This window comes from Ursus arctos, unplaced genomic scaffold (assembly GCF_023065955.2).
Source record: "Ursus arctos isolate Adak ecotype North America unplaced genomic scaffold, UrsArc2.0 scaffold_13, whole genome shotgun sequence".
In the NCBI taxonomy this organism is placed as follows: domain Eukaryota; kingdom Metazoa; phylum Chordata; class Mammalia; order Carnivora; family Ursidae; genus Ursus; species Ursus arctos.
In genome coordinates, this window is record NW_026622797.1 from 53924618 (window position 1) to 53952012 (window position 27395).

Genomic DNA, 27395 nt, shown 5'->3' on the forward strand with positions numbered 1-27395 from the left:
GCAGGTCGTGTGTCTGCTCCCATATTTCTAGTGCAAATAGTTTTTTGCATTTATTGATCAAAAAATATTTGCTATCCATCATGCCTCTAAGAAAACTGTAAACTATGATTAATACACCTTGTAAACATTATATTTGATTGGCCATGATGCTGTATCATCATAGAAAAATTAATCACTTAAATCAATATTGAATTGAGATATATGATTAGGATATTTAAAAACCCTCTGTCTCTAATCATTGTTTGGTGATTTTTCTAATCCTGAAAGAAGATGAATGTCATATCATCTAATGACATCTGATTCAGGGCATCTTGTAACTAACAGCCCCCAAGGAGAGAAAGTCCACTACTGGAGGTTGTTACAAAGGGTAAAGGAAAAATGTGACGACAAAAAAAAAAAATTAGAGGTGCCAGAAAAAAATAGGCTGTAAATTGATAGTAATGAATGTGAAGTTTTCCTCTTACATGGCAACAATCATCTATCACCTCCCACACCTTTCTCAGATGAAAAAACCTAACTGGCCTTGGAGATAACATCTGCTAAATGTAGTGTTGAATAACAGGTGGTTAAAAATGTGTTAAATAGCACATTAATTAAATTGATACTCATGCATTTTAAGACTTTAACTTCCTATTAAATAATTACATACATTTGAAGAAGTGTGTAGCTGTTTTTGTAAAGTAGAGATACTCTAAATCCAAATACAGTAGAAAACTGTCTTTGACTTAAATTGCAAATAAAAAAAAGTAAAACTCATTTTTTTTAACCTTTTGATACTTCGTAACCAGAAAAAGAGAATTCTTGAGGGGTGGGGAAGATTGAGGCAAACAATAAATACTCGTGGACTTTATATATCCATGTGCATGTGAGTACATACAACCAATGAAATATTCATTGGTTCCACTGTTATTAAATTTTACACATATATGTACACCAGTAGTGCAACAGAGGGTGTCTGTGTTTAAGATTGGCCACCAGTTAGCCTTGCCTTTATATTTTGGAATTCTGTAATTCAAATCATTCTTTTATTTACACAATCAAATGTTAAGTATAGGACTTTTGAACTGTTTCTGTTTAAGAGGAAGGGTGAATTCCCTAATTCCATTTGGTTCTAAATGCAGAATGCTGGTCCACACATATATTCATACTAATAGGTGCTCTGTGGATGAAGGGTTCTGTGCCCTACTGATTTTGCAGAAATACCTGGTAAAACAAAGTTAAACATGTTTCTTCAGCATATGACTCCTTAAAACCTATGATATGACTAACGTACAGTGTGACTCTCTGAGAGGTGGGCATAGTACTTAGCTTTGACCTTAATGTTTTCCCCATGAAACCCTGGACAGTAGAGTCCTTCATCATAGGATGGAGGAATGTATTGCTTGAAGTCAGTTTCCCTATTTGTGAAGGTCATCATCTACCTCTGATGAGGGTTAGAATCTGAACTGTGAGTGCAGAAAGTGACACCTGCCTAGGAGGCCAGGTCATGGGACCCCCACCCAGGAATCTAAAGTGTCTTTCCTGCCACACAGGATGGACCTTAGAAACAATGGATGACCCGGACAGGTATCCTGAACAGCACAAAGCCAGGAGTGAAAGAGGCTGGGTGAGGTGCATGAGGACTCTTCCTTCATTGTCACATTTTGAGTTGTTCTTTCAGCTTCATAGAATTTATTCTACATGTAGGATTTACGTTCACTGTCTATTTTTTTTCTTTTTACATTAACCTATCAACTAACGATTAATACATCAGTGGATGGATACTGAGGGCAAACCAGGATTGATCCTGATGAAGTAACTGAGGCCAATTCTTTTGGTCTGAGGAGGTTGAACAATCTAGAACAGTCTTTCATGCAGTCTGTGGAGCTTTCATGTGCCATGTACTCAGAGCTCTTTCATCCAACATATCTCCTAGATATACTTTGAACTGCTTTTCACTCATTGCTACTTGTTTTTATACACTTTACTAAGATCTTAAATGTTTTCCAGTGTTTCTCTAATATTATTTCTACCCCTGGTGACAATATTTGTGGCAGTGATTTGTGCCCTTGGGTTATCCCTAAGACTCCTACCTGCAGGGGCAGATGCCATCTGCAGTGCCCCCACCCAGCCATGCTCTCTGTTAAAAACTCCTGTTGGAGAAACTAAGCATGCTTTGTATATTTTATACTTTCCCCTCCTAATTTGTCTCAAGGACAATTTAATTTCTCTTATTTGGTAAAACAGAATTATTTAAAATTAGGACTCTTACCCACAAAAATTTAAAACTGGTTTCTCACTGAGTTGCTTCTTGATTACTGGTGGAAAAATGCCTATGTGATAAAAAGCACTAGACTTAAAATACATGAACTCCTAGGCTTTTCTTTGTTTTAAGAGAGGTGGCATCATACTGTCGAATTTACTCTTGATTGCAGAGGCCTTGTTGTAGTGGTGGCTCTGAAGCTGATAAACCTCAGGCACGGCATCAACTCTCTGGGCCTCAGTTTCCCTCTTTTAAAGTCAGGCTGATGTTCTCAGAGGTCATTAATGAAGAAACTAGGCAGTTGCTTCACAACATGGTCATTTTAACTAATTATGCCAAAGTAAAATGATTTTTAAAAATCTGAATTAAAGGAATAATAATTGATTTTATAGCCATCACAGCCTTGTTCATTTTCAGAAAAAAAAAATATGTAAGATCTACTAACTCCTAAATACTAAACTCTGAATTTCTAGAACTCTCAAATGCTAAACCCAGATTTCTGGAATTCAAATGGGAAGAGGAGGAATTCCTTCATGAGCCAGAAATTCTCCTGCAGACTTTAAGGGGTAAAAAACCCCACACAAATCCAGAAAGACATGATGTTCGCAGATGGCAGATGCTTTATAATCAGGCTGAAATTGACTGTGTGATGACGTTGCTACTCTTACTGCCTCTGTACCTCAACACTGTTTTAAAAAAAGTTTTCCCCGGGTCTCTTTCCAGTGTTGGAACCCTGCAGAGTATACAAAAGCACTCAATATCCATGGTGGACATAATTGAATTGTCCTGGTTTTCACCTGGGGAATGGGTATTTTAGACATGGTTCCAAAGATCTATGAATGGCAGCTGCTTTTTCTAGCAATTGAAAAGACTGTTTTTTCTTCATTCACTTAAGCATTCATTTAAAAAAAAAATCGCTTGTCAAGTCTGTGTTACTGCCATTGTTGGAGCTGGGATAGAGCAGGGAGTAAGTTCTCTGACTTGAGTTTGCCTTCTTCCTTCCCCTCATGGGATGGGGGTAGGAGAAAACAGATGGAGTCAAGATGTGCAGATGTAGTTTTTTTGATTCATTTAGAGTCCTTGCATAATAAACCTTTTATTCTAAACATTGAGCACAGCAATGTGAGAGTAATGCACTTTTGGGGGTCAAAAGTTCCTACAAATATTTCCAGATGTCAATTAAACCTTATAGTTTTGACTTAGACTGAGTGGTCTGTCTGTCTTTCAAGTCAGACCAGTCCACACTCCCTAGGCCTGGTCCTTGTCACTTTCCCTGAGCCTGTGCAGTCATTTCAGCTTCTATAGCAATACTTTCCGTGCCAGGCTATGCCTCAGAATCACATAAGAAATCACTTAAAGTACTAGTTAAAAAAAAAAAAAAAAAAAATATATATATATATATATATATATATATATTTTTTTTTTTAATTATAGATATATAATAAAAAAGATATATTCATTCTCTTAGATATACTCTAAGTTACTAGGAATGAGGGACTCGGGATCTGTGGCATTCATAAAGTGCTCCAGGTGATTCTAATTAGGCCAGGTGGCAGCATTTTTCCAATCAATGTTAGGAACTACTACCAGATTAGTCTTTCTAATGCAAGGATTTCTTCAAGCTTCTCTTTTGAATGCTTAGGACTTTTATTGTATAAGGTATAAGATATTTGAGAAGTCTGCCCACCTTTCCAACCCTGTCTTTGTTTGCTTCATTACTGGAACCCTCTGCTTCAGTCAGACCTGCTTGCTGACTCCTCCATGGATGTCATCAACTCCTGTGTCCATGTCTTCTTCGTGCCTTTCCTCAGGTCCTCAAGGTCCTCTTCCCCTTTCTTCAGGTCTTCATTTTTCCAAAGCCCAGCTCCAGTCCTATGTCAGACATGAGAACCTCCATTTTTGGACTCCCCTAGCCTTTATCATTTGGGTCACTCATTTATCTCTTGTAGTCATTTGTGACCTCAAAGTCTAGTTGAATTCTTGGAAAGTTTTCTAAGTGACTGGTACACATGCCATGCCATTTATAGCATTTCATTAATGATAAACAAATACAAAACATTTACCAGTAGATACTAGTGCTTCTATTTTGTATTTCATAAGACAATGTGTAAATACAGTGAAGGCATGCATCGTACCTGTGTTAATCACTAAAATCTTGCTCAGTGCCTGGCATATAAATTATTTGTTGAACAAAGTTAGGAAAAAGCCTATATTATTGTCTCCAAACCTTTGGTGTTGCTTTTTGTTAATAGTTTGGTGCCTGCTATAATGAGGGTTTGAAGCTTTGCTTTTCACTCTTGTGTTCTCATTATTTCTTTTTTAGCAGATGGTGGGAGTTTAAGCTACTTGCTTGACACCATGCCTAGTTCCTGTCCCAGAATGAAGCTGTTTATCAAGACTTCAGAAGGCAAATAGAATAACCTGAATTACTGTGTTTTTATTTTATTTATTTATTTATTTAAAGATTTTTTATTTATTTATTCGACAGAGACAGAGACAGCCGGCGAGAGAGGGAACACAAGCAGGGGGAGTGGGAGAGGAAGAAGCAGGCTCATAGCGGAGGAGCCTGATGTGGGGCTCGATCTCATAACGCTGGGATCACGCCCTGAGCCGAAGGCAGACGCTTAACTGCTGTGCCACCCAGGCGCCCCTGAATTACTGTGTTTTTAAAGTAATGTATAAACCTAGAGGCTACTCCATAGTGAACATTCCATCAGCTCAAAAAAAGCTCACTGTGCTCCATAAAACTGATCTTGTTGGCTATGTGGGCTTGTTTATTATTATGGAATTTAGGGCAACTTTGAGGATCTGACCCTGGTTCACTAGAGAGATTTCTGTTTTATATTCTTTACAAGCACACTAACTTAAATTCTCCCAGTTTTAATTTTTTTCATGCCTATATGATATACTCTGTCTTCATTGGATATCATCTTTCTGATGACTATCAGAAATAACCCTTGTTATACCTCAAAGCAGACGTTTCATTGATTCTTAGAGTAAATCTTCAAGAAAAAAGGTACTTGATAAAACAGGAGCCTATATGTATCTGAATTTAGAAAGCATCTTTTGCTGTCAACTCTGTGGTTGTAAATATTCTTTGGTAACACAAATGCCCCAGTGAATGGCAGCCAGACTTTGTTTATTTTGGTGTAGATATTTACTAGAAGCTGAAAAATGGTTCCTTGACATATTTTACTAAACTACACAATGAATACAGTATGACTCTAAATGGACTCTTGAGGGTCAGGCTGTTTTACTGAGCTGCAAGCATAAACCTGGATATTTTTACTGGCAGCAAGTATTGGTTTTGTTCATTCATTTATTCAGTAATTACTTATTGAGCATCTTTTCTAAGTCAGATAGCACAGGAGGACCTGGGATTCAAAGACAGGTACATCTCTGTCCCATGGAAGTTATAGTTTACTCAGATAGACATGAAGCAGAAGATTATACTACTAACGACTTATTTATTGTTGTGATAGTGGTATAAAGTAAAAATCTAGTGTATAAGTGAGAGAATGTAATTAGAACCTCCAACCTCATCTGAGGTGGTAAGTTGGGGGGAAGGGTAGGAGTAGGAGGTGTTCAGAAAAGGCTTTCCAGAATGGGTCTTATTTAATATGAGATCTGAAAAAAATAAGTGGGAATTAGCAAGACAGACAGAAGAGTTGCCAACTCCACAAATATAAGAATGATGTATGCTAATAGAAATGACATACTTATGATAAAACCTCAATTATGCTCATCTAATCCTATTTTATATTTGTTCTGTCACTGATACTAGGTAAGAAGGACTGTATGATCTACAAAACCTGGTTAAAATAACTATATTATAAAGGGCTAGAATGCTTTTACGGAAACTTTGAAGGGCAGAAGATGAGACAGAGACTGAATGTTCCCGAGAAGAAAATGCCCACTATAAACATCACAGGAGGGTTCTAACCCATTCTAATAATCATTGACACTAAGCAGAATAAAATCTTTCTTTGATATACTTCTTGACATATGGGGGTTATAACATATTTTAGCATTATATAGATCAAATTGTACCTGATAAATTATCCAGCTATAAGAATATACTTAGCATTTTGCGTGTTTAATAAAGTAACTGTTGCATTGTCCACATGTCCAAAATAATATAAGAAAGAAACAAAAACATCAGGAAGGAAAATCAGACTGACAGAAAATAAACAAGATGTGTTAAATGTAACACAAGTTCTGTTGTGAAAAGGGTGTTTAAAATCAAGTAACCTTATTTTTCACTTTTGTTCAGAAAGTTAAATGGTCATTAATAACTGGAATTATTCTACAATGACCAGAAAAATAACCAATGTTGACTGGCAAAGACTATCGAATTTTCTCTGTCGCTCAATTTGTAGCCACTGGTATTTTAGCTGAATCTAAAATACGTTCTTATGTGAGATTCACTTGTGTTTCCTCACAATTAGGAACGAGATGCCGGGTTTCAGGCCGAGCATGAGATAAAGGAACGTGCATTACAGTTGCCATCAGGTGTCAGCTGGGGCTCTAGTCACCTGAGCTAGCCACTTGACTTATGCTACCGAATTTAATTCTAATAGCAACTTTTTTTTACATGTGGGAAAACTCAGGCTCAGGGAGCTTAACTAATTTGCTGAAGTATTTGAACCATGATTCAGATGTAGTACAAAGCCTATTTTATTTCTTCTCAATTAGAGAAAAAAATGTTTTTTCCCCTCTACAGAAAGAATGCCTGATTTTCCTTATTATTCTCTATTAGTGGTTGTCTATAAAATGCTGAAGGGTCTCATAAAGGTAAACTTACATCTGGTGTGTGGTTCAAAGAGAACTTTCTTAAGTACATGGTAAAATGTTCCTTAAAAGAGCTGAGCATAGAAACAGAACCTGGATTGCTAATGACTTTATTGTTCATATTTACTTTAAAGTTTTACTTTTTTTCATTACAAATGTAAAGATGTTTACTCTAGAAAAACAAACGCAAAAGAGCATGAAGAAAAAAAAAATCACAACATACCAACACCCAAAGAGAACCATTTTATTAACATTAACATTTTCTACTGGCCTATTTCTTATGAATATATATGCCCAGTGATGTAGTCACACTAAATATCAGATCTTGTCATTTTCCCTTGACACTATAGGATGACGTTTTTTTTATCCCTTGCTAAAAACTACTCATAAAACTAATTTTTAATAGATGCGTATTCTATTATGTAACATAGAAACAAGCCAGTGAAATATTCACTTTGTATATATACAGCAATTATTATGACTCATGTTCAGAATTATTAAGGTAAATATAAAGTTCAATAAAATGGAATCTTTTCTTCCAGTGAAAACTCTTCTAAAAAATAATGAACTTGCTTTCGATTAAGACATTTGCCAAGTGGGATAAATTCACAGTAAACCTTGTAGGTCAAGCTGTGTATCTTTCATCCAGAATTTTGGAGAAAATTTTAATCCAGTTCTTTAAATTTAACTGTAATTTGGGAAAAAGCATTGCTCATTTTTCCTGCATCTGAACGTATATTTGGTAGGAAGCCTTTTTATTCTTTTGCATTTTGGTTTGATAAAACAAAGATTTCAGTAATTATAGAAAATAACAAACATATCCTTTTTCTTGACTTTTAATCAGTAAATATTTTATCCCAGAAAACCTGAAACATTAAGACCCACTTCATATATAATTCTACTTGTAGTCTGACATTCTTCTACCTGGCTACTGAGTCAAGAGCATAGATTCCAGGGGTGCCTGGGTGGCACAGTGGTTAAGCGCCTGCCTTCGGCTCAGGGAGTGATCCCAGCGTTATGGGATTGAGCCCCACATCAGGCTCCTCCGCTATGAACCTGCTTCTTCCTCTCCCACTCCCCCTGCTGTGTTCCCTTTCTCGCTGGCTGTATCTATCTCTGTCGAATAAATAAAGAAAATCTTTAAAAAAAAAAAAGAAGAAAAAAAAAAAGAGCATAGATTCCAGAATTAGAGAGCCCAAGGTCAAATTCTGATTCTCTACTTAAGCTCCGTGTGAATTTGAGCAAATGACTCAACCTCCGACTTCATTTTTCTCACCTCTAATGTGGGCATAATAAACGTTACCTATCTCAGGGCACTCCTGTGGGGATTAAATGAATCAATGCACGTAAAGCATTTAGAATGGTGCCAGTACATTGCAAATTCTCAATAAACATCAGTTATTCTTTTTGTTATTATTATGCCCTTATCTTTCATTTGGTAACAAAGATTTTGTTAACCACAGCTTTGGTTAACATGCCATTTTCAGATTAAAGCCTGATCTGTTCTGTAATGCCTTTAAGGGTGCAGAACCTAGATTCTTCAGGAAGGCAACCTTTTCTTTTAGTTCATTACCTAGGTCAGGTGTCTGTTTCTAGATGTTTATTTCTGAGGTTACTCTTTGGTTTAGTTACTAATTTGATTATCAATATAATTTGGGACATTGAAACGCACTGAATGGTGAGTTCAAGGAATGGAGCTGATTCTGTAGCTACCTCCAGCAGAACTCTGCCTGCCCTGATCTCTACTTAGAGGGAAAGAGGAAAGCATGAACTAAGGACAATGATTATGCTAGTCTGGAACAAAGGGCTTTGTTGTAGGGAAGGTGGGATATGAGTTGGCAAATGTAGGTTGGCACTAGATTGTAGAGGGCCTTGAGTGCATGGGTAAAGCCATTGGATTCTGTTCTTTGGGTTATGAAGGGTGATAGGATGGAAGAAGAACATTTTTCCAGAGAATCCAGAGTAGGAGTCACCTGTCTGTTTATACCATGTGTCCCCCAATTCTTGTGTTCTTTTCTTTTTTTTTTTTTTTAAGATTTTATCCATTTATTGAGAGAGCACGCATGCACGTGAGCACAAGTGGAGAGGGGGCAGAGGCAGAGGGAGAGAGAATCTCAAGCAGACTCCATGCTGAGCATGAAGCCCAATGTGGGACTCAATCCCACGATGCTGAGATCATAACCTGAGCTGAAATCAAGTGTTGGATGCTTAATTGAGCCACCCAGGTGCCCCGAGTCTTGTATTCTTGAATTCAGTTCTTTCTCAGAGAATGTAAAAGGGCATTATGTTCACATCCGTACTACTAACCAAGTAGCCTAGTCATTGAGGAAGATTTTTTGGAGCAGGTAGGTTTTCCACAGTCCCCAAGTCACTATATGCAGATAGCTGCCTCTTCTATTTCTATAGTGTTGGCCCTGGGACCCAGATATTTTTTGTGACATTTCTATTTTTTGGAAGCTAAAATTAAGATTTGACTGTTTTAGAAGCATGATTTGAGGATTATCATTCTTTAATCTTTTAGCTGTAATAAAATTTTATTCTTATGAATAGTTATTTACTAGGTTATGCTACATACACATGCAAAACAGATGCTATGTATTTTCCAAGTAATCAGAATCCTTGCGAGTTGTGCCCAGCAGCAACTGGTGCCTTAGTCTAAAAGGTTAATTCTTTTATCAGCTAAAGAAGTTCTCAAGCATCTTCCAGAACATAATTGTCTATGTAACACAGTTGCTGGATAATGAGGGGAAACATTTCCATTAATAATATAGTGCAGGAACTACAAGGCAATTGCAGTGAGGTTAAAGGGTAAGAACAAAATGCCAGAAGGAAGTTGTTAATCGAAAGGCTATCTAATGTTTATTGTGTTTTGCAACAAATTCTGTGGAGATTTTATGTACTGCCCCAGACAGAAATTAATTATATCCAGCTCTGGATTTCTGCAATTTATTCATGCCCTCATTTTTGCACCTCCATATCATGTTGTAATTTATCAGTTTATACCTGTCTTCCCCACTAGATTGTGATAATTGACATTGGGGATGGGCCACTCATCTTCTGGTGTCCTGCACCTGACACAGGCATGCCACATAATACGTGTTCAATAAATATTAGATTCTTGTTGAGTGAGAATCTGTTTATAAAAGTCAGTATAAAGTAATAGATGGTTGCCACAATTAGTGGCAGCTTAAAAGAAAACAGTTTTACCACAGAGAGCCAGGCTTAGTAATAATATTCCACAGGGACATGTCAGTAATGACGGGGGCTGAACCTGACACTTGACCTGTTCTCTGTGGTCAGGAAAGACACCTACCAGATAATGTTCACAAGTTGTATTTTGCCGTGTTTTGGCAAAAAATGGGTATAAATAACAAAGAAGATGGATTGATGGATACTGTTTGGATTGATCACAGATGTAGACTAGGAGTGGATCTTAGGTGGTTCAGGGCTGATTTCCTTTGCCAGCTGACAAAGAGGCCACAGTGGGAATAGAAAACAGCTGCAGCCTTACCCCATATCTGGAGTTACCACAGTCCCCAGAACTCCTGGGTGGTAGGGTGGCCTCTGCCCTGGCTGGGCTGGGATTGGTCTGGGGATCCCAGGTGATGCTTGCCTCAGCTCATTCCTGTCATTCTGATCCCGATCATCCTTAGGTCATGTCCCACTCCATGGTGTGATAATACATGTTTGTCTCTAGCTGTGCCCTTGGTGTAGGTATAGAAAACCTGTGCCAGGCAATGATTGGCAAAAGAAAGGGAACTGTTATCATGCACTTTAATGGACCAAAAACTAAATGCACTCATTTTTTTTCCCCATATGATTCCATCTCTACCACCAGCTCTAGTTTCATCCACCATAGCCTCCTAACTGGTCTCCCAGGCATATACTTATGTCTGTGTCCAAAGCATATCAGGCAGGAAGATCTCAGTATGCAAATCTGATTATGTCACCACCAACATCCCTTGCCTTTCAATGCTTAAATTCCCATAAAGTTTCCTATTCTCCTAGGATAAAATCTCTAGTCCTCACCCTGGCCTCCAAGCCCTGCATGGTGTGACACTTGCATACCTTGCCAGTCTCTGCTTCTATTATGCTCCCCCTTTTTCCAGTCTCCAGTCACTTCCTCTGATGTAACATGCTCCCTCACCACAAGGCCTTTGCATATACGGCTCCCTCTCCCCAGTCCTCATTTCCTACTTAACTTCTCATCCTTCAGCTCTCAGTTCAAATGCCTCTTCCCTAAGCGAAAACTCCCCTGTTTAATTATGTTTTCATAAAACCATTCCCTTTTTTCAAAGCACATATCTCAGTTTGTAAATGTACATTTACCTTTGTGGTTATTAATGTTTAACTGCCCATCAGACTCTAAAGTTCATGAGTGCAGGGATTATACTGTTTTTGTGTCCTCAGTGACCAGCACAGTGACAGATATATAGTAGTTGCTCAATAAAAACTTCATTACTAAATGAATAATGGCAATTATCATCATAACTAATACTTGCTGCTGTCTAGAGGCTCTTCGGGAAGTAATTTATAACTCATTCAATCCTCACAATGCCATATTAGGCATATTCACCATTATTATGTTCATTTTACAGACGAGGAAACTGAGGCACAGATAAAGAACTCAAAGTTACAGAGCAATTGGCAGCATGAGTGTTTGTATCCAGTTTCCATGCTCTATCACTATCTGCCATCCTGCCTTTTGGAGTGAGGAGCTGTATTATTTAATCCAGACACAAAACCTATGAACTAAGTATTACCATGTCCGTTGTACATGTAGGTAAACTGAAGTGAATTAAAGTAACTTACCCAAGGTCATGAGCTTGTTAAGTGGCAAAGCCAAAATTTGAATACAGGTCCCCCAAAAGTCATGCAGTTTCCTTTGTAGCAGTCCTTCTCTGGGTGTGTTATTACCTATTGAATGAGAAATTCTGGTCTAGAGAAAATAGCTAAAAAATCACTAATTATGATAATACTAAATATAACTCATGATTTAATGAGTACTTGCTATGTATGAGGTGCTGTGTGGTGCTCTTTTTGGGGATTGCTGCACTGAATCCTGACCAAGACCCCGTGAAGGAGAAGTACCCCGGTACTTTCAGGGGCTTGGTAAAATTGGACTGTGTGAGTCTAGGGAGCAAATATTCCCGCAAAGAATCAGAAGATAAAAAGCTAGAACAGTTTGCAATTTATGTGGCTGGATGCTGATGGCTGGATTCATTTTTGAAGCTCACCTGAGGTTACAGAGAATGAAATACCAGTAAGGGATGTTTAAGCAGGAGAAAACGCTTATGATTTATGTGTTGTCCTCTTTGCATTTAAACAGTGCAGACACTGCTCAGGATAGAAACCACACAGGGAAGCCCCAGTCTGCAATGTCGTTTCACTCTAGTCTCTTCAGTGGTATGCAGTGTGGATGTGAGATATGCTGAAATGGAAATTTCCGGCTGCCGTATTCTGAGATGTATTTACACGGCGTTTTTGTAGTCTGTGCATGTACCTTCTGTTTATTACTAAATAAGCTCTATATTCATCGTCGTTGATTCAATCAAAGACTGACATACTGACATTGAAAAGATGAAGCAAGATTATATCTCAGAGTAAAACATGCAGCCTAGAAAATGAAAGCTCAGAAGTAAATACCGATATCTGAATAAAGAAGCAATTTTCATAGTTTACTTTACATGGTTCTTAAGGAGCCTATCACATTTGTATCTGTGTATGTTATTTCTCACGACAAAACTAGCGAATGCTTGTTTAATACTTTCAGATAAGGGTGAGGTTTTGCTGAGGACTTGATTCTTCCAGAGAAGCCAAAAATAACAAAAACAAAACAAAACAAGGGTAACATTATTGCCTGCATTGATTACAATACCTTTTTCCCCAGAAGAAGGTTCTGGTTCTTACAATCCTAGTAACAAAGGAGTGATTTGTGTAGAGCTGTCATTTACATTACTTGCCTCCAAATTATGGGCTAAATATATATCAGGACATGAATGGAAATCTCTCCTTTTGAGAAATGCACATTCATGTTTCATATATGATATGAAACATGCCTATTGTCCCACAGATTCTTTTCCTCTATTAGCCTCTTCCCTATACTTCAGAATTACCTCTAAAGAAATGAAATGGAAGTGCATTTTCTTTTTTTTCCTTCTTCTACAGAATTGAAAGATTTTTTTTTTCGAGACAGAAAGATTTGCTGCTACCTGTATCTTTGGGCTTTACCTAGCTGATAAACAGCCCATGGATTATACAAACATAACTGCATTTCCATTATCTCTCTCTGACAAATTACAGCCTGCCAATAGAACTGCCATAGCCGAGAACAGGCATTTGGTTTTAAACTGTCTTCTTTTGCTGAAATCCTTAAAACAAGGCCATGATTCTTTATATTTAGTTGAAATAGAAAATGCTCAGGCTCAATGCACACAAGGAAATTGCAGCTTCCCTCTCTCCCTCCCCCTCTCCCATCTCCTTTCATTTATGGAGACCCTTTACTGCATTGCAGTCCTGCAAAGCTCTCAGGGAGCTGGAACCATGGGCGGGGGTGGGGGATGGGGGGTGGGGAGGTAGGACTGCATGCCAAGCACCACTGCCTCTTTTATAGCCAAACCACAGAGCCTCACTTGAGGTCATCTATTACATTGTATTTCGATTTTATAGATCTGCTTTCAATAAAGAGAAGACAGACACATTGTTGAGATGTGTGCAGCATGACAGTTTTATAAGAAGAAAAGAAAAACCCAACGGTTATTCGGTTACTTACCTATCTTATCCAATGCTGTAGTTTGGGAGAGGTGGTGGGAGAGAGAAAAGTTCTCACTTTAGTAAGTGGCAGTAGATACAGGATGCTGTTTTGGCCTGATTAATTTTCTTATTTTTCCTTGAAAAAAATTAAAAGGGAGAGAATGTACTCACTGTCCTGCTTTTTCTCTAAACTTTTTTTTATGTTATTATGAAATAATATCATATTTTGAAATGATTTTACTTGGTCTCTTTTGACAAAGTACATTTGTAAGAGATTCTTCTGTTTTGCTGGGGTCTCTAGAATGATAGGGGTGGGATATGTTCCTCTTTGGACCGCAGAAGACAGACATGCCTACTCTTACACTTATTGAAGGTTATTTAAGGAGGAAAATCCTGGTCTTGAGGATGTTTCTTGGGAATGGCCTCTGCTGTACCTCTGTTGTCCTGCAGTGCAGCAAATTCCTCTCATTGTGTGGTTAGGGTGTGTGGCCCCACTGGGTTCACCCCAGTGAAGACCAACCACAGAGGGTTCATTGCCTAGCTGGTGGCACTTTAGGCCAGTGCCCTTACTCTCTGAGCTCCAGTTTCCTGGTGGGAATAATCAGGACAATAAAACTTAACCCTCTCCCTCCCCCACAGGGTTGTGAAAATCCAGTGAGATAATGCGTGGGAAATACTTTGTAGCATAGGATGATCTCTCCGTGTAGGAGCTGTTTCCAGGTTCATCGTCATTGCCGTTCTTCTTCAAGGAGATGGATGTTCCTCTCCTTAATTGCCCCATCTCCCTAAGTGTATTTTGACCTCCTGTCTAGCTTGGAGAGCTTCCTTCTCAGATTCTTCTTCCTTCTCAAATTCTTCTTCCTAGCCATTATCAGAAGGGTGAATCAAATATTTGTTTGTTGTCTGCCTCTCTTACTGGGCGACAACTCCAGGAGGAAGGTGCTATACTCTTTGGCTCATCAGTGTTTCCCTGGAGCCCAGTGCCAAGCATAGGTGCATTCAGTAAGTATGTATTGAAGAACAATGAAGGGTGCTTCGAAAGTTCATGAGTACACTGTTTGGACCTCTTTTGTGCTTCCAGTTGTCCCTTCTGGTAGAGGCTGCCTTCCCCAGGGAAGATGAAGATGTGGAGATATTTTGAGCAAGTGTGAGTTTAGTCTGGAATAATCTAATGATTTTACATCTTATTAAAATACCCCCCATTTCCATTATACTTTGATTTTCTTAGCACCTATAATCCTTTTAGGAAAGCAGGCCAAACGTCTTTACTAAATCATTTGATTTAAAAAAAATGCTTCAAGGAATTAAAGAATAAGTGTTTTTATACTTGTCCATTGAAACCAGACCTCTAGCTAAAAACATTTGCTTATTTCATTGCTGACCTCTCATCTGAAGCCAGTTCAAGTGAAGTTAGATTGTTTTTAGAAGCTTACAATTAACCTTAAGTCATGAAAGTGAGGAGAAAATGATATGAACATTTATTTTATTTCAGTGCATACTCAAAACTTTTGGAGACCTGTGCAATGGACTATAGTACATTTATAATTTAATGGATTTAAAAAATAATTATCTTTACTAATATTAAATTATTTATTTTGAAATCTTAATAAGGTATACAACTTTTATGAACTGTGGAATTACTGTAATGTTTTGAAAGTAGTTTCTTATTCTTTCATTGATTCAGTGCATGATACCACAGAGGGCTTTGTGACTTTTGCATTGAGTATTTAAAACTAAGATAATATGCAGTACTTTTAGCTACCTCTTTGGAGGAATGCAGAGTGAAAATGAAATATTTCCTGGAAAACAGTTTTGGAAGAGTAAATATGAAGGCTATTATATATGTTTTGTATCTGTAAATGTTTATGTACACATACATATGTACATATGTATATGTAAATGTCATTTTAGAACTTTCAGCAGAGTCCTTTTTCTTTTGAATTATGAAATATTTATACAAAATAACATCTGTAATGTATTTTCAGCATTATTGAGATAATAATAAACAAGCAGTTCTTAACATGGATAAATCTCAAATATTCTTTTTAAAAACAAATACTTCGTTATGGTCCTTTGAGCCCAGTGACAATTTCTACTTCATCTTATCTTATCTTATCTTATCTTATCTTATCTTATCTTATCCTTTTATTTTTTAGAGGGGTGGGTAGGGACAGTGGGAGCCGGAGAAAGAATCCCAACTAGGCTTCACACCCAGCATGGAGTCTGATGTGGGGCTCGATCCCACAACCCTGGAATCATGAGCTGAGCTGAAGTCAAGAGTCAGATGCTTAACTGACTGAGACACCCAGGCATCCCCGTACTTCATTTTAAAGGTAAAACATAGTCAAATGAATGATGTTTTAGTTTGGAGCCCCAGAAACAAGGCCTGGTAGAGTAGCATTCTGCATTAGAGGGTGAGTGGCAGGTCAACCTATAACGCCTGCCGTCCCAGGCCCCTCCAGGCACAGAATGAACACCATTATCTGTGTGGCCACTCAGTCTGGTGACCAGGCGGGATTACCAAGACCTGGAAAGTTTCTTTAACTCAGGTTTAATACAATAAATGTATCGAGAATGAGTGAACACATGCTGTGGGATGTGAGTTGTACTTTATTATTATTTATTATATATATTATATTATTATAGTGTTGTTTTAAGTGCAATTATATTAAACAAAAATACCAAATGGTATGTCAAAGGACTCAGCTATTCATTTCTGACCCCTCCTGACTAGGAATTGATGACCTGTAATTTTATAGCTCTGCTCACCATGGAAACTGTTTCTGTTCTGGTCTGGTTCCCATTTCTCCTGTTTGTTAGTTGTTCAGGCTTTCCATGTCCTCTTTTCTCCATGCTGTTCTGCCTTGTCTCATTCATTTGTGCTGGAGTTAGAACCCTCCTGGTAACAGGATGCTTTTTATTACTTGCAGATTTGAGTAAAGTAAAGATTTGATCTCTTTTGCCTTCGTCATTTATAGATTCCATGGGTTGCTTTCTCTGATACACTCCAAAATATTTGTGTCCACTATTATTTCAATATAACTTTTCTATTTTCTTAGCTATGCATTTTTAAAAAAGATTTTATTTATTTATTTGGGGGGCAGGGAGAAGGAGCACAAGCAGGGGGAGGGGCAGAGGAAGAAGCTGACTCCCCGCTGACCGGAGAGCCTGACATGGGGCTTGATCCCAGGCCCCTGGGATCATGACCTGAGCTGAAGGCAGACACTTCACTGACTGAGCCACCCAGGCACCCCTCTCAGCCATGCATTGTATCCATTTCTGTCTGAGTAATTTTCTTGTTTAGCTCTGTGGTAAAGTGAAGAGGAGGGTTTTGGGTTCCTTTGGCTTTTCGTCAGGAAGAATAATTTTCAGTATTGGGTTTGAGCTGACAGTGGGATTCTTCATTGGACAGATGTGTAGACACCATTACACTTTGGTATAAATGGGATTTCACTATTTATTAAGGGATTAAATAATATGCTTGCTGGGCGTAAAGACTTCAACATTCTCATGAGTCAAGGTAGATATTAGTTCTACATGGAATATTTCCATGTAAATAATGAACGTGGACAGGTAAGCCCAATATTCCGCTTTGTTCTATGAATACAATTTTTCATCATACCTGTTTTTAAAAATGCTTTCCTGCCACATTAATGAATTGCTATATGAGTTCTAGTACTTTGGGGGTCGAGTCTTTTGGGTTTTCCACATAAAGTATCATGTCATCTGCGAAGAGAGAGAGTTTGACTTCTTCTTTGCCAATTTGAATACCTTTTATTTCTTCTTTTTGTTGTCTGATTGCTGAGGCTAGGACTTCCAGTAGTATATTGAAAAATACTGGCGAGAGTGGGCATCCCTGTCATGTTCCTGATCTTAAGGGAAAAGTTCTCAGCTTTTCCCCATTGAGAATGATATTCACTGTGGGCTTTTCATAGATGGTTTTTATGAATTTGAGGAATGTTCCCTCTAACCCTACACTCTGAGGGGTTTTAATCGGGAAAGGATGCTGTATTTTGTCAAATGCTTTTTCTGCATCAGTTGAGATGATCATACGGTTCTTGTCTCTTATTAATATGTTCTATCACCCTGATTGATTTGTGAATGTTGAACCACCCTTGAATCCCAGGAATAAATCCCACCTGGTCGTGATGGTTAATCCTTTTAATGTACTGTTGGATCCTATTGGCTAGGATCTTGTTGAGAATTTCAGCATCCATATTCATCAGGGATATTGGTCTGTAATTCTTTTTGATGGGGCGTTTGCCTGGTTTTGGGAATCAAGGTAATGCTGGCCTCATAGAATGAGTTTGGAAGTTTTCCTTCTGTTTCTGTTTTTTAACACAGCTTCAGGAGAATAGGTATTATTTCTTTGAATATTTGGTAGAATTCTGGGAATCCATCAGGCTCTGGGCTCTTGTTTTTTGGGAGGTTTTTGACCACTGCTTCAATTTTGTTACTGGTTATTGGTCTATTCAGATTGTCAATTTCTTCCTGTTTTGTCTTGGTAGTTTATAGGTTTCCAGGAAGGCATCCATTTCTTCCAGGTTGCTTAATTTATTGGCATATAGTTGTTGATAATAATTTCTAATAATTGTTTGTATTTCCTTGGTGTTAGTCATGATCTCTCCCCTTTCATTAATAATTTTATTAATTTGGGTCCTTTCTCTCATACACTGTTGGTGGGAATGCAAGTTGGTACAGCCACTTTGGAAAACAGTATGGAGGTTCCTCAAAAAGTTAAGAATAGAGCTACCCTGTGAGCCAGCAATTTTACTACTGGGTGTTTACCCCAAAGATACAGATGTAGTGAAAAGAAGGGGCACGTGCAACTCAGTTCATAGCAGTATTGTCCACAACAGCCAAACTGTGGAAGGTGCTGAGATGCCCTTCAGCAGATTAATGGATAAAGAAGATGTGGTCCATATATATGATGGAATATTACTCAGCCATCCGAAATGATGATTACCCAACATTTGCATCGACATGGATGGAACTGGATTGGATTATGCTAAGCGAAATAAGTTAATCAGAGAAAAACAATTATTGTATGGTTTCACTTATGTGGAACATAAGGAATAGCATGGAAGACGTTAGGAGAAGGAAGAGAAAAACGAAGGGGGGAATCAGAGGGGGAGATGAACCGTGAGAGACTATGGACTCCGGGAAACAAACTGAGGGTTTCAGAGGGGAGGGGGTTGGGGGGATGGGTTAGCCCGGTGATGGGTATTAAGGGAGGCACATACTGCAAGGAGCACTGGGTGTTATACACAAACAATGAATCATGGGACACTACATCAAAAACTAATTAAGTACTGTATGGTGACTAATATAACATAATAAAAATAAATAAATAAAGTGCTTTCCTCATTAGGAGAATTTTAATCTAGAAATAACTGCTTCCCCTATTTTCTGTGACTGAAAGTAGATGTTGATTTACAGAGACTGAAAGGCTGTGGTCTGAGTGAGAATACAGATATATTGTGCTCATGTTGGTCATAACCCTGTTGCCTTAGTGTGGTCTCTAGATCCATAAAATAGGCTTAATGTCAGAAGTCAATTGAGAACACATGTTGGTCTGTTAATTGGATGTTTATGAATAGGTTCCATATAAAATGTTAGAAGTTTTTCTTTTCCAAATGCCTATCATATTGAAATTCAAAATATGATTTCTTTAAAAAACTTTTATTTTTAAATAATTTAAAATTTACAGAGGACTCACAAAGACAGTACAGAGAGGTTCTGTATATTCTTCACCCTGTTTCCCCTAATGGTAACATCTTACATAACCATGGTACATTTAGCAAAGTAAGAAATTCACATTGGTATAATACTTTTAAACTACAGACTTTATTTGGATTTCACAAGTTTTTTTGAAGGATAGACTTTTAAATAGTTTCATTTATAGAGTACAGAATTATTTTACTAAAAAAGCTTAATTAAATTACACCTTTAAGGGATTGGGAAGTCTAATGTAGATAGAGTTTTGGGAACTTCTCAGGAAAGTTAATGAAGGATGCTAAATAATTTTATAAGATGAAAACATGAAAACATTTGGCATTTTAATTTTGATGCACAGAATTGATTATTCTGACCAATATATTTATTATTCTATATAATGAATATGGTATTATGTGTGTGAATGCTTCTTTCAAATGAATGCAGTTTTACTTTTCTTAAAGGTCAAGAGTGTGAATATAAGGACATTTCTACAACAATCTCTTTTTTTGTCCTATAGTCTTTAGAGTTAGTGACTCTCTCCCAGGCTTTCTCCTGTAAACTTGATGAATTTTGCATGTTATGGAAAATACTGCCAGTTTTGATGAAAGCTAGCATGATTTTTATTTTAAAAAAATACATAAAAAAACACAACAAACAATCTGATGAATAAAAAGATAAATATAATGATGTGTAGGAAAATAGTGTAAATAATTTTGTTTTCTTCATAGAAAGATGTTACATTAACCTTTTTATTTTTTCATTTCTTTTGATAGCTTAGCAAATTAATACATTTTATTTTACTTTTTATTTTTAAAATTAATACATTAAAAAAACCATTGTCTTTGTCCCACTTTGCTCTTTTGTGTTCCTTGTGCTTGATGCAGGTATGATACCTTGGATCTCTGACTTTTCAAACATTTGTTTTCAGAAATACCTGAGAATTAGTGTAAATATAGGGGAAGTAGATTTTTTTAAAAAAAGATTTTATTTATTTATTTATTTATTTATTTATTTATTTTATTTGAGAGAGAGAGAGAGAAATCGTGCAAGGGGAGGGGCAGATGGAGTGGGAGAGAGAATCTCAAACACACTCTGTGCTGGGAGCCTGACCCAGGCATCAATCTCAGGACACTGAGATCATGACCTGAGCTGAAATCAAGAGTCATATGCTTAACCAAGAGCCACCCAGCACCCCATGTAAGGGACATTGATGAAAAAATGTATGCTTGAATAGTGGTGGGGGGTGATGTCACCAAAATGGTGACATAGACTGTTCCTGACTTTGCTCCCCTCACAAGAAAAACAACTAACAAGTATTAAAGAACAAGACACCACTGAGCACATCCTAGAATACATAGGTGAAGTTGAAGCATCTCCTGTACCACAGAGATCAAGAGACATTGCATCAGAAGAGTAAGAGAAGTGGCTATAGCTGACTGCATTGCCCCTCCCCCTGGCCAGTGCAGCAGTACACCAACAGATCTCTGCTGATCCTCCATTCCTTTAGTGAGATAAGAGAACATAGTGGGGACAACCAGTTCCTCCCCAGCATTGTAGGTTGTTTTGTGGGAGCCCCTACTCTGATCTCACACCTCCAGGGATTGCAGGAGAATCCGTAGTGCTCAACCAGTGGGAATCTGACTATAATGGGGGAGTGGGGAGAGGCTTGCAGCAAACAGTACATGGATCATGGCAAGCTGAGTTCATACCTATGATGCCCAAGTCGTAATCCCAACCAGAGGTTTTGCTCTCTGACTGGGGAACCAAACTGGATTGCCCTTCCACTGGGGAACTCAGCAGGGTGCAGATATGTTTGATGTAGGTCCTCAAATGAGTTTTGAGGTTCCCAGAGCCCTGTTTACTCATACCCAGGTGATGAGCTAAATCACAGCCCCATCTGCTGTGGAGTGTCTTCCAGCCCTGACCAGAAGGGCTGGAGACAACTCCTGGAAGATGTGTGGTCCAGTAGCCCTTGAGCCAAGAGGTGGGTGGGCAGAGCCAACAGTTTGCAGAGCAAAGCCAGTGGCTCTGCTTGGTCAGGGAACTTGGGGTGCAGGTCAGCATAAGTTAAGTCAACAAAGAGCTTTACCAGCATTACAGCTGTTTCTCCCACTGTGCCCAGGAATTTAATTTGTAGCCCTTCCCATTGCTGAACATAGCCTTTAGACTGTCTGACCAAAGAACCTAACCAGAGCACATGGGAAACTATGTAGCTTATCCAACAGTCCTACACACAGTGGTACTTGAATAGAGAGCACAGCCCATGGCTTAGCCTGTCTGAAGAGCAAAAGTCTTACTCTCCCCTGACCAGGAAATTCAGTGTACACTCTGGCCTGATTCAGGTTCAGATACAATGAGCTGTATAGGCCCTGGCTCCCATTCTGTGGCCCTACCAGGTCAGGGAAGCTAATTCATAGTATCATCTATTACTGAATCTAATACCCTGTCCCAGCTATCTAGTGAGGTTGACCAGAAAATCCAGGCAACCATGGAGTCCATCCTACAGGCTCTCGTGCAGGGAACCAAGCCAGCAGTCTTATCCAATTGTTATCAGCCAGCAGTACACCCCATCCTTGTCCTCAGAGCTTGAACAGATGCCTTGCCTCCAAATAGACCATGGTAGCAGGCTCCCCCTGCCCAAAGATATAACCCAGAAACCCAAAGTGAGCTGAATGATGAAGAACTGCTGCTGCCAAAGCAAACCTGTAAAGTCTGGAAGAGGAGCTTGATTACTCCGTGTGCAGATACCAACATAAGGAATCAAGGATCATGATAATCAGGTAAATGACACCACCAAGGGAACTAGTAAAGCTCCAATAACTGACTCTAAACAAATGGAGATCTATGAACTGTCAGGGAATTCAGAATAATCCTCATAAGGAAGTTTAGTGAACTACAAGAAAACACAGACAGACAAGTAAATGAAATTAGGAAAACGATGCATGAACAAAATGAGAAATTTGACAAGGAAATCATAACCATAAAGAACCCCAGAAATTTTATGGTTGAAAAATGCAGTAACTGAGGAATTCACTGGAGTTTCAAAAGTAGACCAGACTATGTAGAAGAAAGAATCAGTGAGCTGGAGGATAGAACATTTGAAATTACCCAGAGGAGGAAAAAAGAAAAAAAGAATGAAAAAGAGTGAGGAAAGCTTATGGGAATTATGGAGGACAAAGAAAAGAAAGAGTATTCACATTATGGGGATTCCAGAAAAGAGAAAGCAAAAGGGACAAAGTATATTTCAAGCAATAATGGCTGAAAATGTTCTAAATCTGGGGAGAGAAATGAACATCCAAATCCGTGTAGTCCAAAAGAGCTCAAATAGGTTGAACCTAACTAGGGCTACACCGAGACACATTATAATTAAACTGTCAAAGACAAAGAAAGAATTTTAAGAGCAGCAAGAGAAAAGAGAGAAGTTACATAGAAGGGAGCCCCCATAAGATTACCAACAGATTTCTCAACAGAAACTTTTCAGGCCAGGAGAAGATGAGATGATATATTCAAAATATTGAAAGAAAATAACTGTCAATCCATAATTCTATACCTGGCGAAGTTTTCCTTCAGTAAAGAAGGAGGGATAAAGACTTTTCTGCACAAACAAAAGCTGAGGTATTTCCTTACCATCAGACCTGCCTTATGAGAGATGCTAAAGGGAGTTCTTTGAGTAAGTAAAAGAATGCTAGTTAATATAAAAACATACAAAGGTAATGTAAGTCTCACTGGTAATGGTAAATATATAGTCATAATTAAATTCTGCAATATGGTGTTAGTGGTGTATAATTCATTTACAATGGTAGTTTTAAAGTTTTAAAAAAATGAATGCATTAAAAATAGCTATATCTACAATGATCTGTTATTAGTTACACAATATAAAAAAACATGTAAATTGTAACAGCAATAATCTAAAATGTGAGGAGGAGAAATTAAAGTATAGTGTTTATGAATGCTATTAAAGTTAAGTTGCTATCAGTTTAAAATAGGGTGTTATAAACTTAAGATATTTTATGTAAGCTTTATGGTAACCACAAGGGAAAATTTTATAGTAATTACACACAAGAACATGATAAAGAACTCAAACAAACTGATATTAAAAGACATCAAAACACACAAAAAAAGACCGTAGGATAAGAAGGATAAGAAACACGGAACAGTGGATCTATAAAACAACTAGAAAACAATTAACAAAATGTCAATTGTAAGTCCTTACCTATCAATAATTCTTTTAAGTGTACCAGATTAAACTCCAATGAAAAGACATAAAATGGCTGAATGGGTTAAAAAAAATCCCAAAATCCAAATATGCTGCCTACATGGGGCTCCCTTTAGCCTTAAATACACACAATGACTGAGAGTGAAGAGATGGAAAAAGACATTTTAAGCAAATGGTCACCAAAACAAGCAGGGTAGCTCTCCTCATATCAGACAAAATAGAGTTTAAACTAAAAATGTTAAAAAGAGACAAAGAAAGTAATTACATAATGATAAAGGGGTCAATACTTCAAGAAGATATGACAGTTATAAGTATTTGTGCACCCAAAATTGGAGCACCTAAATATATAGACCAAAATGTAGCAGAGTGGAAAGGAGAAATAGATAATATAGCAATAGTTGGGAACTTTATTACCCCACTCTTAGCAATAGGTAGATCATCCAGACAGAGAATCAATAAAGAAACAGTGGATTTGAACAGTGCTATAGACCAAATGCATCTTACAGACATCTATAGAACGTTCTATTCAACAACAAAATACACTTTTTTTTCAAGTGCAAATGGAACGTTTTCTAGAAAAAACCATATGTTGGGATACAAATCTTAGCAAATTCAAGAAGGCTGAATTCATACCAAATATATTCTCTGAACACAATGGCATGGAACTAGAAATCAATAGCAAGAGGAAGACTGGAAAATTCATGAACACATGGAAATTAGACAACACATTCCTGAAAGACTAATGGGCCAAAGAAGAAATTAAAGGGGAAATTAAAAATTTCTTGAGGCAAACGAAAATGGCAATACAACATACCAGAACTTGTTGGGTGCAGCAAAAACAGTTCTAAGAGTGAAGTTTATAGCAGTAAATGCCTACATTAAGAAGCAGTAAATGCCTACATTAAGAGGGAAGATTCCAAATAAGCAACCTAACTCCACACCTTAAAAACTAGAAAAAGAAAAACAAACTGAGTCCAAAGTCAGCAGAAGAAAGGAAATAATTAAAATTAGACACAGAAAACCAAACTTAGAAAACTTAGAAAGGATTAACCAAACTAAGAGTTGATTTTTGAAAAGATAAAATTAACAAAACCTTAGCTAGACTAACCAAAGAAAAAAGAGAGGATCAAGTCAACAAAATTATTAATGGAAAAGGAGGCATCACAACTGATAGAAGAACCTGATGTTACAACCTAGAAGCAATGGAAAAATTCTTAGAAATGTATAACTTACCAAGACTGAATCAAGAAGACATAAAAAATCTAAGGAGACTGAGTCAGTAATCAAAAATCTCCCAATGAAGAAAAGCTCAGAAGCAGATGGCTTCATTGGTGAATTTTACCAAACATTCAAAGAAAAATTAACACCAATCCTTCTCACACTTCTTCAAAATAATGAAGAGGAGGGAGCACTCCCAAACTCGTTTTACAAGTTCGGCGTTATCCTGATGCCAAATTCAGGAAAAGGCACTATTAGAAAAGAAAATTGTAGCCCAATATGCCTGATGAACATAGATGCCAAAATTTTCAATAAAATACGAACTGAATGCTGCAGCACATTAAAAGGATCATACAGTATGATCAAGTGGGATTTATGCCTGGGAAGCAAGGATAGTTGAACATATGCAGATCAATCAATGTGATACATCACATTAATAGAATGAAAGAAAAGAATTGTGATCATCTCAGTAGATGCAGAAAAAACATTTTGATATAATTCAACATCCATTCATGATAAAAACTCTAAACATATTAGGCATAGAAGAAATATGTTTCAACATAATAAAGGACATATATGGAAAGCCCACAGCCAACATCATACTCAATGGTGAATGGTGAGAGGTTGAAGATTTTGTCTAAGATCAGGAATAAGACAAGGGTGTTCACTCTCATCACTCCTATTCAAAATAGTGCTAGAAGTGCTGGAGCAACCAGGCAAGAAAAAGAACTAAAATGCATTAGAATTGAATATAAGGAAGTAAAATTGGCTCTGTGTGTAAATGGCATGATTTTATATATAGGAAATCCTAAAGACTCAACCAAAAAAACTCATAGATCTAATCAATGAATTCAGTAAAGTTGCAAGATATAAAGTTGACATACAAAACTCAGTAGCATTTTTAAACACTAACAAAGAAATTTCTGAAAAAAAAAATCAATCCCTTATAATAGCATCAAAAACAATAAAATACTTAAGAATGAATTTAACTAAGGAGGTGAAAGATCTCTACTCTGAAAACTATAAGACACTGATGAAAAAAAATCAAAGAAGACACAAATAAATGGAAAGATATCCTGTGTTCATGGATTAGAAGAAATGATATTGTTAAAATGCCAGTACTACCAAAGGCCATCTTTATCTGGATTCCACTGTCATTTTTTACAGAAGTAGAAAAAAAGTCCTAAAATTATATGGAGTCACAAAAGACATGAATAACCAAAGAAATCCTGATGAAGAACAAAGCCAGAGGCATCACACTTCCTGATTTAAGCTATACTATAAAGCTATAGTTATCAAAACAGTATGGTACTGGCATAAAAACAGACAAATAGACCAATGGAGCAGAATTGAGAGCCCAGAAATATACCGAAGCATATACAGTCAACTAATATTGACAGGGGAGCCAAGAATACTCAATGATAATGTTTAGGAGAAAAGATAGTATTTTCAATAAAGAGTGCTGGGGTAATTGGATATTTACATGTAAAAAATAAAATTGGACCAATATCTTACCCCACTCACAAAAATTAACTCAAAATGGATTAAAGACTTAAATGTAAGACTTCAAACCATGAATTTATAGAAGAAAACATAGGAATAAGACTCCTTGACATGGGTCTTGGTAATGATTTTTTAGATGTGATGCCTGAAGCACAAGCAACAAAATAAAAAATAAATGAGCCCGACTATATCAAATTAAGAAGCTTTTGTACAGCAAAAGAAGCCATCAACAAAGTGAGAAGACAGTCTATGGAATGGGAAAAATATGTGCAAACCATCTATCTGTTTAGGGGTTAACATCCAAAATATATAAAGAACTGCTACAGCTCAGTAGCAAAAAACCCCAAATAATCCAATTAAAACATGGGCAAAGGACCTGAATAGACATTTATCCAGAAAAGACATGTGAAAGGCCAATAGGTACATGAAAAGATGCTCGACATCACTAGTCATTAGGGAAATGTCAATTAAAACCATAATGCGATATCCCTTCATGCCTGTTAGAATGGTTATCATTAAAAAGATAAGAGATAACAAGTGGTGCTGTGGATGTAGAGAAAAGGAAACCCTGTGCACTGTTAGTGGAGTTGTAAATTGTTACAGCCACTATGGAATACGATATGGAGGATCCTCAAAATAGTTAGAACTACCATATGATCTACCAATTCTACTTCTGGCAATATATCCAAAAGAAATGAAAATGCTAATTAGAAAAGATACCTGTACCCCAACGTTCATAGCAGCATCATTTACAATAGACAAGACATAGAAACAACCTAAGTGTCCATTGATGGATGAATGGATAAAGAGGTTGTACACACACACACACACACACACACACACACAATGGAATATCTTCCAGCCATTGAAAACAAACAAGGAAATCTTACCAGTTGTGACAACATGGATGGGCCTTGAAGGCATTTCACCTTGAAGGTGAAATAAGTCAGACAA